The sequence below is a fragment of the Scyliorhinus torazame genome, chromosome 1 (assembly GCF_047496885.1).
Source record: "Scyliorhinus torazame isolate Kashiwa2021f chromosome 1, sScyTor2.1, whole genome shotgun sequence".
Lineage (NCBI taxonomy): Eukaryota > Metazoa > Chordata > Chondrichthyes > Carcharhiniformes > Scyliorhinidae > Scyliorhinus > Scyliorhinus torazame.
In genome coordinates this window covers 182,606,552-182,621,022 of record NC_092707.1, presented here as the reverse complement: position 1 = coordinate 182,621,022, position 14,471 = coordinate 182,606,552, and the positions used below count along the sequence as shown (strand labels likewise).

Below are 14,471 nucleotides of genomic sequence, written 5' to 3'. Positions count from 1 at the left end.
GCTTTGCTATCAAATCTTTTGTAATGGACTCTAGAATTTCCCCACTACTAACATCAGGCTGATTGGTCTCTAATTTCTTGTTTTCTCTCAACCTCCCTTTTTACATAGTGGGGTTACATTAGCTCCCCTCAATCTATAGGAACTATTTCAGAGTCTATAAAATCTTGAGAAGATGACCACCAATTCACCCACTATTTCTAGGGCCACTTCCTTATGTACTCTAGGAAGTAGATTATCAGGCCCTGGGGTCTTCAATCCCATCGGTTTCCCCAACATCATTTCACCATTAATACTGATTTCCTTCAGTTCCTCCATCTCCCTAAACCCTGTGTTCCCCAACATTTCAGGATATTATTTGCATCCTCCTTTGTGAAGACAGAACCAAAGTAAGTATTTAGTTGGTCAGCTAGTTCTTTGTTCCCCATCATAAATTCCCCTGTTTCTGGCTGTAAGGGACCCACATTTGGCTTCACCAATCTTTTTCTCTTCACATACCTACAGAAGCTTTTGCAGTCAGTTTTTAATGTTCCCCACATTTTCCCCTTCTTAATCAACCCTTTTGTCCTCCTTTGCTGAATTATATATTAGCCAAGTTACCAAATGCATTGATACAGCAAATAGATCGATTTATATATTTCCTCTGATTACTCAACAATAACATGCAAAGCATGATTTCCATGTTGTGTGTTTTCAAAATATCTTGGAAACAATTTGCTTGTGTTCAGCCATCCATGTATCTACATTAAATGAAACTGCCGGAATTAGAAATGGATTTGTATACCACCTGTATATTCGTCAAGTGAAACCAAGTGCAAATTACTAACTTGGCTGCCAAATTCCCACAACAATGTCATGACTCATGCATTCTGGCTGATTCCCATGCAGGAATTTGAGAATGAAAATTACAGCTAGAGACAGGTGGATATAAATAAACACGCTTCCCTTTTGTCATCGGTTTCAACGTTTTGCAATGATGACTTAAGTTTCTTTTAGTCTTTGGTTTATTTATCCGGATGTGAACTGAAATTATAACAATGCACTTTTTGGATTAGTCACAATACTGAAGCAGGTTTTGACCTGGGTTACAGGGTTTCAACACCACATAATTTCAAAACTGTGCTGAGGATCAGAGAATGTAGAAGGCTGTTAAACCGTGGCAAGAATTTAGTCATGGCTGTGACTGAACATTGATTATTTAACCAGTTACAAACTCTGAGGAATAAACAAAACATACTTCTGTACATTTGTCCCCTTTATTTCTTTTTATGGTGACTGTGAAAAGTGAGCCTGAAAATGCTCTCCTCCTAAAGAATAAACTTGATCAATTGTGTTCTTGCCTTGACACACCAATTTTACAGTGGGTCTGCAAAGCAGGCATTCGGCCTCTTATTTGTCTAGGCAAAGGAGCTATTGCCTCACTGTTTCCTGGTTCATGCAAGGGGACTGGACACCCTTTTACTTTGTCTTTTTCCAACTTTGCTAAGTGGCACAACACTGGCTGGAAAAAGTCACATGCCTGCCACAATGTGGTCTTAATAACTGTTTAATACCTGAAGATTGAGATATTGGCTTTGCTAATATTACAGTTATGAATGACATAAGCACCAGTTTTCATTCCTGGGTTTATCATGGTTCAGAGAAAGACTTCCTCTATTCTAAAGTTGTCCACAAAAAAACTGAAAACAGTGATCAAAAAGTGAGGTGAATATGTAACAATATTGTTTAACGCCAATCTCAATTAACAGTCACAAAGGCAATTTAATCCTTTTGTTTGTCTAAGTCAACAAAATCAAAAATGCTTTCAATGCAGATCAGTAAGCCAGTATCTGAAAGAGCCCAAAAGGGCAATGTTTTTGAACAGATGCCATATCAGAATAGACTACAGTGTGAAAATAAGGATTTCCCCGTATAATGGGAATATTCACCAGATTATTATGGAGGTCATGATCAACCTCGGGAGATCTGGAGGACAAGATTGAGTTGCAGGCATCATAAGTGGCAGACAGCACAATGGGCTGCATGATGGCACATTGGTTTATACCCGGTTTACACAATGGGACCCGGGTTCGATTCCCGGCTTAGGTTCCTGTTTATGCGGAGTCTGCACGTTCTCCCTGTGTCTGCAGGTGCTCCGGTTTCCTCCCACAATTCCCGAAAGACGTGCTTGTTAGGTGAATTAGACATTCTGAAATCTCCCGAAGTGTACCCGAAGTGTGGCAACTAGGGGGGTTTCACAGTAACGTCACTGCAGTGTTAACATCAGCCTACTTGTGACACTAATAAAGATTATTTATTATTTATTTATTCAAGGATGTTGCGGAAGATGTGCAGGTTAGGTGGATTGGCCATGCTGGATTTCCCCTTGGTGTCCAAAAATGTGCAGGTTAGGTGGATTGGTCATGCTCAATATGTGGGTTTATGGGGATGGGACAGGGAGAGTGGGCCGAGGTGGAGTGCTCTTTCAGAGGGTTGGTGCAGACTCGATGAACCGAATGGCCTCCTTCTGCGCTGTAGGGATTCTATGGATAAAGAGAATAATTGGATGGATGTACCCTGGAGGGATAAACAACCTTTATCAAAATAGTCTTGATCTAGTTTCTAAATAGCATAATTTTGCTGCACAAAACTGACCATATAGTTCTAGAATTGTTATAACATCTATATTGTGCCACATCATGAGCGAAGGGGAAGGGCTGGTATTGTCACTGGGCCAGTAATCCAGAGACCCAGATTAATGCTCTGTTGTCCTGAGTTCGAATCCCACCATAGCAAATTTGAATTTAATACCAAATCTGTAATTATAAGTCTAATGATTACCATGAAACCATTGCCGATTGTCGTTCAAACCCTCTGGTTCCTCACCCTGTCTGGCCTACATGTGACTCCAGATCTATGCAGCGATGAGGTTGACTCTTAACTGCCCCCACTGAAATGGCCTAGTAAACCACTTAGTTCAAAGGCAACTAGGGATGAGCAACAAATACTTGCCCAGCCATCGACGCCCAGGAATGTTGGCAAATTACCATCAAACTGACAGGTTATGGTGGTGAATAATGTTGGAAATGGGATATTCACAGTCGTACATTGGGTTAAGATGCACAGTTTGAACAGACCAGAGGGCACTTACTCTCTGTATCGGACCCATGATATACAGGACCTGCATTCTTGTGTATCATGTACAAGATGCACTACAACAACTCACCCATTCTCCTTCGACAGCACCTTCCAAACCCATAGTTCATAGAATTTACAGTGCAGAAGGAGGCCATTCAGCCCATCGAGTCTGCACCGGCTCTTGGAAAGTGCACCCTACTCAAGCCCACACCGCCCTATCCCTATAACCCAGTAACCCAACTCAACCAACACTAAGGGCAATTTTTGGACACTAAGGGCAATTTAGCATGGCCAATCCACCTAACCTGCACATCTTTGGACTGTGGGAGGAAAGCGGAGCACCCGGAGGAAACCCACGCACACACGGGGAAAACGTGCAGACTCCGCACAGACAGTGACCCAAGGCGGGAATCGAACCTGGGACCCTGGAGCTGTGAAGCAATTGCGCTAACCACTATGCTACCGTGCTGTCATGACCTCTACCACCTCGAAGGACAAGAGTTGCAGACACATGGGTTCACCTCCATGCCACACACCATCCTGATTTGGAAGTATATTGCCTTTCCTTCACTGGTGGTAGATCAAAATCCTGGAACTCCCTTGCAAACAACACTGTGGGTGCACCTACACCAGATGGGCTGCAGAGGTTCTCGAAGGTGGCTAACACCATCTTCTCAGGGGCAATAAATGCATCCCCTGAAAGAATAAAAAACATGCCTTGGGATGAAAAACAATGCAAATATATGTAAATTAAACAAATGGAATTGGCAGCAAAAAAATCTTCCACTCCACGAACATTAACATTTTAAGTCAAAACTAATAAATAAACTAATTGAATGCAACATCCGAAGTGCAGTTTGTCTCGATTTCTTCAGTGGCACATGATTTAATAACACTATATACCCTACTTCATCTGGTCTCATTCGAGGCACTTTTTTTGATTGTCTCAGTGTTGATTATGAAACATCTTTTTAGTATCATGATTATGGTCTGGCAGATTTTAAATCATGCACGGTTCAAATGATTTCAGCACAGTTAAACTGCACAGAGCAGGAAGCATGCCATAGAAAAGATAGCAAGGCGGTTTGTCAATTAAAGCAGCAAAAGGAGGGTTGAATTCTCCTTTAACCTACTTGCTCCTTTAACCTACTTGATACTGGGTTAAAGGCAATATCAGGGATTTTCCCTCTGCTCCCTGATCACCTCTGCATTAGTGTCACGGCGAAATGGAACACAGTTGTTTGACAAATTGCTGGTCTGATCAATACATTATACTTGATGGAACTATTAGCTGTCGTGGAAATCCTGTGCACAGGAGAATGACCATATATGGCAGGCAGAGCAGCTGATGATGTTGCTAGAATCTGGAATGTCTGACTAAACCAGGGATGGATTCTGCAGCATAGAAATAAAGAATTTTCAGTTGAGGTGATCAGCAAAAATGTCGGGTATTATGTATCCGAGGCAAGGCTTTATGTTTGCGCCAATGTCTTGAAGATTGCAGGTCTGTTGCTAAGGCGTTTCTGCTGCCTTGAATGTACTCCCTGTTCCTTACATTTTCAGCGTGTTGCTGTGAAGCATGGATCTCGGTTAACCCATCCAGCTGCAGTGCAGCAGCTGCAGAACAAATTGTCACCTAGTTGAAGTCAAACCATTCGGAGGTTAGGTGAGACCAATTTAGCAAGTCCCCTGAGGGAGGATTTGTTGTTTTACGCTCAGCCACAGCCGGCAGCTTTGCTCGCAGGGATGAAAGTGGAATTAAGGTTGTAATCAGAGGCAGGGAGTGTTCCACCACGAGGTAAACGGCAGCCTTCTCACTATGAAAAATCCTTGCTGTGGTACCCAGCTCCCCCTCCCTGTCCTCCCTGACTTGATAGTACTGTGCTGCAAATTCAATGATTATGAGACCGGTGCTTTGCCATCGCATGCATTTAGCACTCACCAACCTTTCAAATAATCTATTTGGAGATGGAAGAGGACATTCAAATGCAAAATCAAGGTAAGCTTGTCTGTTCTCTCTGCTCTGCCACTCGCTGTGGTGCTGTTTCGTGAGTTTTATTCTTGATGTGAGAATGCAGGGTGATCCGTAGTCTTATTAGTGAGGATGATTTAGGTGAAAACAGCCTTAAAGTAGCACCATTTAAAGGGATTGTCTGCATTATATTTGCTGCATGTTCCTTCGGATTTAGTGAAATGATCTCAGCACGGCAAACCTGTAATTAAACATCAGCATAAAAAGAGCTTGAACTGCAGTTGTTATCTTCAAGATATAAAGATAACAACAAACCAAAACGATCTCTTTGAAACCTGGTATTTTTATTTTGACAAGAGTCTGCTGAAAAGGAAATGTTGACACGTGTGCTGAATCAATTTATTGTTGCCAGGCACTAAATGGGTTTCTGAAGCTTATTATGATCCTCTTTTATGCTGTTGAGTGAAAGAGAGCAGAACCAGAGAATTATTTCCCCCCAAATAACAGAATCTTACAGCCCTGCATGCCATAGTCTCCATATTGTCCCTGTGTTTACTGCAATATAGACAGAACACAAATGGAGCAGTCAATTTTGGTCACCAGCTTTCTTCTGAGAGATTTTGTTAAGTTTCCCGCTGATTTCATGTTGAAAGATTTTGTTTTAAATTCACCTTTATTTTTGTGCAAAGCAGCTGGAGGGGGCTTTGGCACTCAAAATAACTCCTTCTAGATTGAACCTGAAAACTAGATGAAGAGAATCTGACCCTTTCAGCATTTGATTACTGGGACGAAAGATTACCAGGCTAGTAGTGGTAGTGACATTTGCAAGCCGATTATTATGATGAGGTTGTGGCACTTTCCACTTTGTCACTAGATTCTCAAATGACTTTATTTACCAAATATGGGCAGAGTTCAAAATAAGTGGGTACAAGGGAGTGAAGGTACTTCACGTTTCCGCAGCATCTGTTTATCTTCAGTTTATTATTGCACAATTTAAAAGCTGTTATCACCTCAACGTGGAGTTTTTGGACAGCTGGAACAAAGCTGGTGCTGATAAACGAGGCTGTGCTGCCACTGAAAAAACTTCACATTACAGTGCAAACTTTTACAACACAGGATTTGTACTGTTAAATCTCATTGTGTTAAATCTGGAATAGGGAAGACAACCGGATTTTTGCTGGGATGATATTGTCATGTCATCCTCATGATGATACTCAGTGAGATACAATGCCATACACTGCTCTTTTAAGATGAAAACAGTTCCTTTCAACTTTTTATTTGCCTAATCCGCCACTGACATTAGACTGTTCACTCAAAACCAGCAGCATGAAAAACTGTATGCAAAACTTATTTTTTGCATGGTGTCAAAAAAAAAAACTTGAGGATGTGGACCCTGTCATTTCCAGAGAATGGCTTCAGGGACAGCTCTGGCTCTCATTCCTAGCTGCTGGGTAGCTGGAGAAGGGGTAGGAAACCTCCTTAAGGGAAATTTTGCAAATGATCACACCACAGTAGGTTACTCCAGTCATTAATTCCTCTTGTGAATCCTTTGAGAACACCAATTGGGGTATCAATTCTGAGACTTTATTCGCTTTACAATTGTGACTTTTAACACCTTATATGAGAGGAGTCAGTTCATTCCTTAATTCACATGCAGGCTATATCTTCAAGCCCACATGGGATGGACTCTCACTGTGCATCAAATAATTACTTGTTAGAGGCAGCACGGTGGCACAGTGTTTAGCACTGCTGCCTCACGTCGCTGAGGACCAGGGTGCAGTCCCGGCCCTGGGTCACTGTCTGTGTGGAATTTGTACATTCTCCCTGTGTCACCCTCACAACCCAAAGATGTGCAGGGTAGATGGATTAGCCATGCTTAATTGCCCCTTAATTGGAAAAAAAGAATTGGGTACTTGAAATTTAAAAAAAATAGTTATTACAGAACTGATTTTCAAGCCCGTTCTCTAACAGTGAAAATCAGCAATGTTTTGCTTGTGGGAGACTGGCACAAACAGCCACGCCTTATCAGTTCCTTAATCTATTTACCAAGATGCCAAGCTCTGAGAGGTAGGAGAAAAGCGTGTGTATCTTAATACATGTGCCAGTTTGTATAATCATACATGACATTTTCCAAGGTTTTGAAGAAGACTAAGTAAGGTTAGAGATCAGGAGATAATTGGACCAGGGTTAGGAAATGTCAGTGAGTCCTCAATTTCAAGTTATACATTCTGCCCTTCTTATATTTCTTATAAATTCTGATTATATTTATATTGGAAGCTACCAAAATAAATTTGTTGTCATTATAGTCTATAGTCTACTGCCGATGTTAGAGTTGCTGCAGGATAAAGTTTACGTAAAGCGGTTTCCAATACAAATGTAGACATGGCACTTTCACCGTTTATAAATTCCTTAATGTCTGCGGTTGTAAGAATGTTAACATACTATAATGTTTGTGCGCTTGTGGATAACATGGGAACTAATTTTCATAGTCGCCGAAAACTAGTGTGGGGACTGTGATGCGTGATTTACCCGTTCCTATTCATTGTGATGCAGTCAGCCCACCAACTTTGTGCTGCCTGTCGATAAATATAATTACAGCATGTGTTCAGCACTGACAGTGTTGAACAGCTGCATGGTTCAGGAGGGGACCCAAAATTGTGAGAGGTGAGCACCACTTAAAGGTAGCTTGCACTACTTGAAACCAACAGCACCATTTAAAGGGGAGGGACATTTGGCTGGAATAGGTGTTGGAAGTCATACTGCAGCGGATCCTAAAGTTGGAAAGACAGAAGAACAAACCATGGGAGAGAATGGGCCCCAAGGCTTTTGGATGCTACACAGGTCACTGCTAGATTCCCACCAGACATATGCTCAAAGGACAGTGAGAGCAGATAGTCAATGGAGGTTAATGCTTGGATTCAAATCTGAGGACTTGGATGCAGATCCACAAGACATTCAACCATCTCTGTTGAGTGGTCAAGGTTATTGGATGGACCCTATAATGGTCAGCTGCACCACTAGTTTCAGATGCTATTAAACTCACCACAGCCTTATCACTCATCAACCAACAATCTCGATCAATAAGGGCTCATTTCTGACATTCATATGTTACACTGTACCCTTACACTTAGTACTTTCAAAAATTAATTTACGGAATGTGGGTGTCGCTGGCTGGGTCAGCATTTATTGCCCATCCCTCATTGCTCTTCAGAACATGGTGGTAAGCCGCCTTCTTGAACCACTTCAGTCCAAGATATAGGTTCACACGCACCCACAGTGCTGCTAGGGAGGGAGTTCTATGATTTTTGACCCAACGACAGTGAAGGAACGACAATATTGCCAAGTCAGGATGGTGAGTGACTTAAGGGAAACTGAGGTGGTGGTGTTCTCAGGTATCTGCTGCTCTTGTTCTTCTAGATGATAGTGGTCATGTGATGCCTGAGGAGACTTGGTGAGTTCCTGCAGTGCATTTTGTAGATGGTACACACAGCTGTTCATCAGTGATGGAGGGAGTGAATGTTTGTGGAAGGAATAGCAATCAAGCGGGTTGCTTTGTCCTGGATGGTGTTGAGCTCCTTGTATTATTGCATGCCTCGCACCTACAATTCACAGCTTATACATACTGCCAGCTATTGAACCATGGCAACCATGTTCCCAAAACATATTACACAACACACTGATACACTTGCCTCTCACTTGAGGACAAGGTGGCGCACAACCAGAGATAGCAGTAACCAGATGGAGGACAAGTGCAGATGTGTTTCAACCCTGTATGAAGGAAACAGTTATTGCCATTATTGGGACACCCATTGCTGAGGCCATGGACAATGAAGGCAGCAAAACATTGAAGGTGACGGTATCTTCATACCTAATCCTCCTCCTTGCATCCTATTACCCCTTCATCCAAACTCTCTTCCGATTTAAAAGCTGCAGATAGTGTAAGCAATGATAAGAATACACATTGTCACTTGAACTCAGATATTGACACTGTGCTTAATTTAAAGGATAGCATAGAAAAAGCACCTGTAGGTGGACATTTTGAGGCCTGCAATCATGCCGAGGACCTCCCCAGGTGCCAGATTCTTCACCTGATGTTTCACACATGTTTTGCTTCAGTGGACTCAGATGAGCACTTTAATGGAACAGTGTACAGAAGAAGGTTGATGGGTATGCACAATTTCATGTTTGATGAATTGGGACACCTGTCAGAAAGTCTATGGTCACTATCAAGATGCATGGAGGGGTGTGGCAACAATTTAGCACAGGGTTTTATGCAAATATTTTGAGCTCAATCTTACTCACATGGAAGTAATGGCCTACTTAGTTTCCACTAGTGAGGCACAGACACCTTGCATACTGTCCCTTTCGAAGGTTTTGATAGGAAAATTGCTTCCTGAACACCTTGGGCAAAATAGCCTCCCGCTGAGAGCCCTACCTCCTCTTCTCCCACTTCCAGCAGCTTGTGCTGCTCTACATGCTGTTGCTCTTTTATAACCACAGTCTGTATTTAACCCGTATACGATGGGCAAATAATCACACAAGTTGTTGAGTATAATAATAGTTTATTTGTCATGCACAAGATTATTTACTTAATTAATCACACGTTCATGCACATCGGACTATAACTAACACACTTAAACGACCTTGACTTAACTTCAAGGTGGCCGGCAGATACAGAGTAGGTAAGGCCTTATCCAGTTCGAGTATTCTGGCGGAGGATGCAGTTCTTGTAGGTAGTCTGTGTTCTGTTGTCGGATGGCATGGGCCCTTGATCTTGGCCGGTGTTGGTAGCTGTTGTGCTGCAGTTGAAAGAGAGCGAGCGATGGCCTGCGTAGTTACTTTTATCCTCCTATCTTTCACGCCCTTTTGGGTGGCGCCAGGTGAAGGCCCAATGGATCGGTAGGGTCTTGTTCACCCTGATCGATCCTGACCAATTGCGGGCGGACACCTTGATGGATGGGCGGGTCACGGTCGGCCATGGCTGTTAGTGTCCAAGGCATGCAGGCCTTCCCAAATAAGGAAAGCAGGCGCCACGGAGTCTGCCACTTATTGTTAGTTTCTACCTGGGCTGCAGTATGTGTATTTGCAGGCTGCTGCCTGTCTGTGTTCCAGCTTGGCCAAATTACCCATCACTCTTTGCGGGCAGCCATTTTAGATGGCCACAATGCCCTCTGCACATTCTCCAAATCCTGATCAATTACAAGCATAATGTCCAACCACGTGTGGGAGCAGCTGCTTTGTGTAGACGTTTGAAGTCAGCAACAGCTCGGTCAGCACCTGCCCAGTAGACCTCTAACTTGAAACAAATACAGAAAGTGCCAAATAAGTGTAGAGTTGTAGCAACAGCCAGAGGAAATCAGCCAGCAACTAACCTGTAAGTAGTTGACAATTTAAATAATGCTGGTGGACGTCCTTCCTGCTGCTGAATGCATGTTTAGCTGTGCAAGGTTAATTGAGGTCTTCGGCTGGAGAGCTGGGATTCAAAATGGTAGTGCTAGTGCCAAATCCATATTGCACACTTGGATGTCATGATCTGCCCATTATGTAAGCGTGAATGTCCTCATCGGTACAGGATCCCACGCAACTCGCACTGAAAGTGTGTGAGTGTCTCAAATGCTATTTTGGACCTTTCGCAGCATCCAAACAATGGGTGCTACAGATATGAATTTTGTGCCACACAGCTTTTTGTCAATGTTTTTATTTTAAATTTGTATATTAATAATTATTAAATTGGTTGCACAAGTATGTTGCACCAGCTCTGTAATGCCTCAGTCAAATGTTTCCTGTTCGTAAGACAGTAAGGGCTGGAATTTCACTCCCAAGATGGGGAGCTCAAGTCAGGAAATGTCCCAGCTTGCCGCACCCATTTCAGGGAATAAGTGGCCCTAATTGTGAAATTTTTGCATGGGGGTTGGGTGCGGGATGGAATCAGGTTTGCTGCCACTCCCGATAGATCAGGAAAGGTCACAGGCTTCCCACTTCAGTTCTCTGGGATTTTATCTGTCCTTCATGAACATTTACTTAGATGCGCTCTATAAATCCTGTGGGTTTAGGGACTTGATTTAACAAAAATGTAGTCTGTTTGAATGCAGCACTGAGTTACATATAAAGATGCAAATTAGGACCAGGAGTAGGTCACTCAGCCCCTCAATCCTGTTCCGCCATTTGATAAGATCTTGGCTGATCTGATTGCAATCTCAACTCCACATTCCTGACTCCCCTGATAACTTTTCACCCCCTTATTTATCAGGAATCTATCAGCTCTTTCTTAAAAAATATTCAGATTCTTCTTCCATTGCCTTTTGAGGAAGAGAGTTCCAAAGACTGAGAATTTTCTGAGAGAAAGACATTCTCCTCATCATAGTCTTAAATGAGAAACCCTGCGCTGGATTCTCTGCACCCTGACACCAAAATCGCGGAGAATCTATTTCCTCTCATGGAATTGGGACCGGCAGCAGTTCCTGTGCAGCATATCAAGCTGGAGGCCCGACCTGCCTTTCCCCGCCCCCGACCGGCCAACGTCCCGATGGGGCGGATTAACATGGTCCTGCCGATCGGGATACTAGCGTGGCGGGCTGCGGACGCAGCCCATGGCTGCCCTAGCCGGGGGTGGGCTGATCAGAGTACAGGGGGGGCCTTCTACGGTCCCGGGCAATCTTTGAGCGGGGGGGTCAGGGTCGGGTGCGCAGCCGATCGGGGGCACTATGTTTAGGGTCCAGCTCCGTGGTCTGAGTCCGCCATGGAGCATGGCGCGGCCACCGGAGGCCATTGCCGTGATCATGCGCGGCCTCTGACCCGGAAGTGAGGCGGCCCATATCTTTTTCTGGCGTGAAAGTCCAGTTTTTACGACGGCGTGGTCACATAGTCCCAAAAACAGAGAATCCAGCCCCCTTTATTTTTAAACAGTGACCTCTAGTTCTAGATTCTCCCACAAGAAGAAACATCCTCTCCATACCCACCCTATCAATACCCCTGGGGATATTTTTTAAAACCCTCAGGATCTTAAAGGTTTCAACAAAGTTGCCTAACTCTTCTAAATTCCACTGGCTACAAGCTCTAACCTTTCTCATACACCAACCCACCCATTCCTGGTATTAATCTAGTAAACCTTCGCTGAACTGTGTGGTGTTGGGTGCTCTGGTGCACAGATGAGCCAACACAGTTGTATGTGGTACAACTCTATTTTATTTTAACTCTTATAATACAGTTCGTTCTGGATACTCTGCACGTGCTGTCTCCCTGAGTGTGTCATGTAGTAGGTCTGTCCTGGTCCTCCTCTGCAGCTAATACTGACCACCGGGGGTCGTGTCTGTGCTTTTATATCTTTCTGTCATTGGTTGTGGTGGTGTGTGTTCTGATTTGTCTGTTGGTGTGTCTATCATGATGTGTGTGTTTGAATATCATGACAAACTGCTTACAAACTCTTTCCCTTTTTGAATAAAGGAATTACATTTGCTATTTTCTAATCTAATGGTTAGCACCGCTGCCTCACAACGCCAGGGACCCAGGTTCAATTACGACCGTGGGCGACTATCTCTGTGGAGTTTGCACATTCATCTTGTGTCTGCGTGGGTTTCCTCCGGGTGCTTCGGTTTCCTCCCACAGTCCAAAGATGTGCAGGTTAGGTGGATTCGCCATGCTAAATTTTCCCTGAGTGTCCACAGTTTAGGTGTGATTACGGGGGAGTGGGCCCCGGTAGGATGCTCTTTCGGAGGGTCGGTGCAGACTCGGCTGAATGGCCTTCTTCTGCACTGTAGGCATTCTATGGTTCTAAGTCGCCAAGACTCTTTCGACACCGCACTCCAAACTCGTGGCTTCCTATCACTTAAAAGGACAAGGACAGAGATGCATGGGGGCACCACCCCATGCAAGTTCCCCTCCAAGCCACATACCGCCCTGTCTTGAAAATATATCTCCGTTCCTTCACTGTTGTTGGGTCAAAAAGTCACAAAGCATGCTCTTTAACAGCACTTCAAGAAAGCGACTCACCATCACCTTCTTCATGGTAATTGGGGATGGGCAACAGGTACTGGCTGAGCCAGCAGAGGCCGCATCTAATCCATGAATTGTTAATATAACCATGAGCATTGTGACAATGCTGCAAGTTACCTCTCGCCAGACCCTTGGGATGTCTATGCCTCACATCAGGGGCGGAATTCTCCCCAAACGGCGCGATGTCCGCCGACTGGCGCCCAAAACGGCGCCAATCAGACGGGCATCGCGCCGCCCCAAAGGTGCGGAATGCTCCGTATCTTTGGGGGCCGAGCCCCAACATTGAGGGGCTAGGCCGACGGCGGAGGGATTTCCGCCCTGCCAGCTGGCGGAAACGGCCTTTGTTGCCCCGCCAGCTGCCGCGGAAATGACATGTCGGGGCGGCGCATGCGCAGGAGCGTCAGCGGCCGCTGACAGTTTCCCGCGCATGCGCAGTGGGGAGAGTCTCTTCCGCCTCTGCCATGGTGGAGACCATGGCGGAGGCGGAAGGGAAAGAGTGCCCCCACGGCACAGGCCCGCCCGCGGATCGGTGGGCCCCGATCGCGGGCCAGGCCTCCGTGGGGGCACCCCCCCGGGGCCAGATCGCCCCGTGACCCCCCAGGACCCCGGAGCCCGCCCACGCCGCCTTGTCCCGCCGGTAAATAGGTACTCTAATTTACGCCGGCGGGACAGGCAATTTATCAGCGGGACTTCGGCCCATCCGGGCCGGAGAATCCAGCGGGGGGGCCCGCCAACCGGCGCGGCCCGATTCCCGCCCCCGCCGAATATCCGGTACCGGAGACTTCGGCAACCGGCGGGGGCGGGATTCACGGCGGCCAACGGCCATTCTCCGACCCGCTGGGGGGTCGGAGAATGACGCCCCTGGTGCATTTCCTTGACTGCCCAAGATCATGAATTCACTGTCCATGAGGCTGCAGCCACATTCTGCTAGCAGTTGACACCATAATTTAGGATGAAATTTTATGTAACTAATTCGCTGCATTTTTTGTGTTACATCAGTTTCTCTGGTAAAATGGCACTTTGAAATATCAAAATATGAATGCCATTGGGAATGGATAACGTTTTCTAACTTTTGCCTCTATCATTAGAAATAAGGGCCGGGATTCTCCCGCAATCGGCGGGGCGGCCCGTACCGGCGCCAAGAGCGGCGTGAACCACTCCGGCGTCGGGCCACCGGGAAGTTGCGGAATCCTCCACACATCCGGAGGCTAGGCCGGCACTGGAGGGGTTGGCGCCGCTCCAACTGGCACCGAAGGGCCTCCACCTGCTGACGTGAATTGGCGCATGCGCAGAACCGCTGGCGTGTTTCCTGCGCATGCGCAGGGGGTTTCTTCTCCGCACCGGCCATGGCGGAGCCTTACACAGGCCAGCGTGGAGGGAAAGAATGCCCTCA

At 45.4% G+C, this 14,471-nt stretch overlaps 1 protein-coding gene across 3 annotated transcripts in view; it reads left to right on the top strand.

Annotated features, from left to right (window-relative positions):
* The first annotated feature begins 4,523 nt into the window (after window positions 1-4,523).
* The window catches only part of LOC140418106 (disks large-associated protein 2-like), a 1,176,606-nt gene continuing 1,166,658 nt past the window's right edge, over window positions 4,524-14,471 (top strand). For all 3 annotated transcript variants that reach the window (XM_072501530.1, XM_072501537.1, XM_072501527.1), the window contains exon 1: window positions 4,524-5,113. The gene's annotated coding sequence lies outside the window, so the exon portion shown is untranslated. The remainder of the gene's footprint in view (window positions 5,114-14,471) is intronic.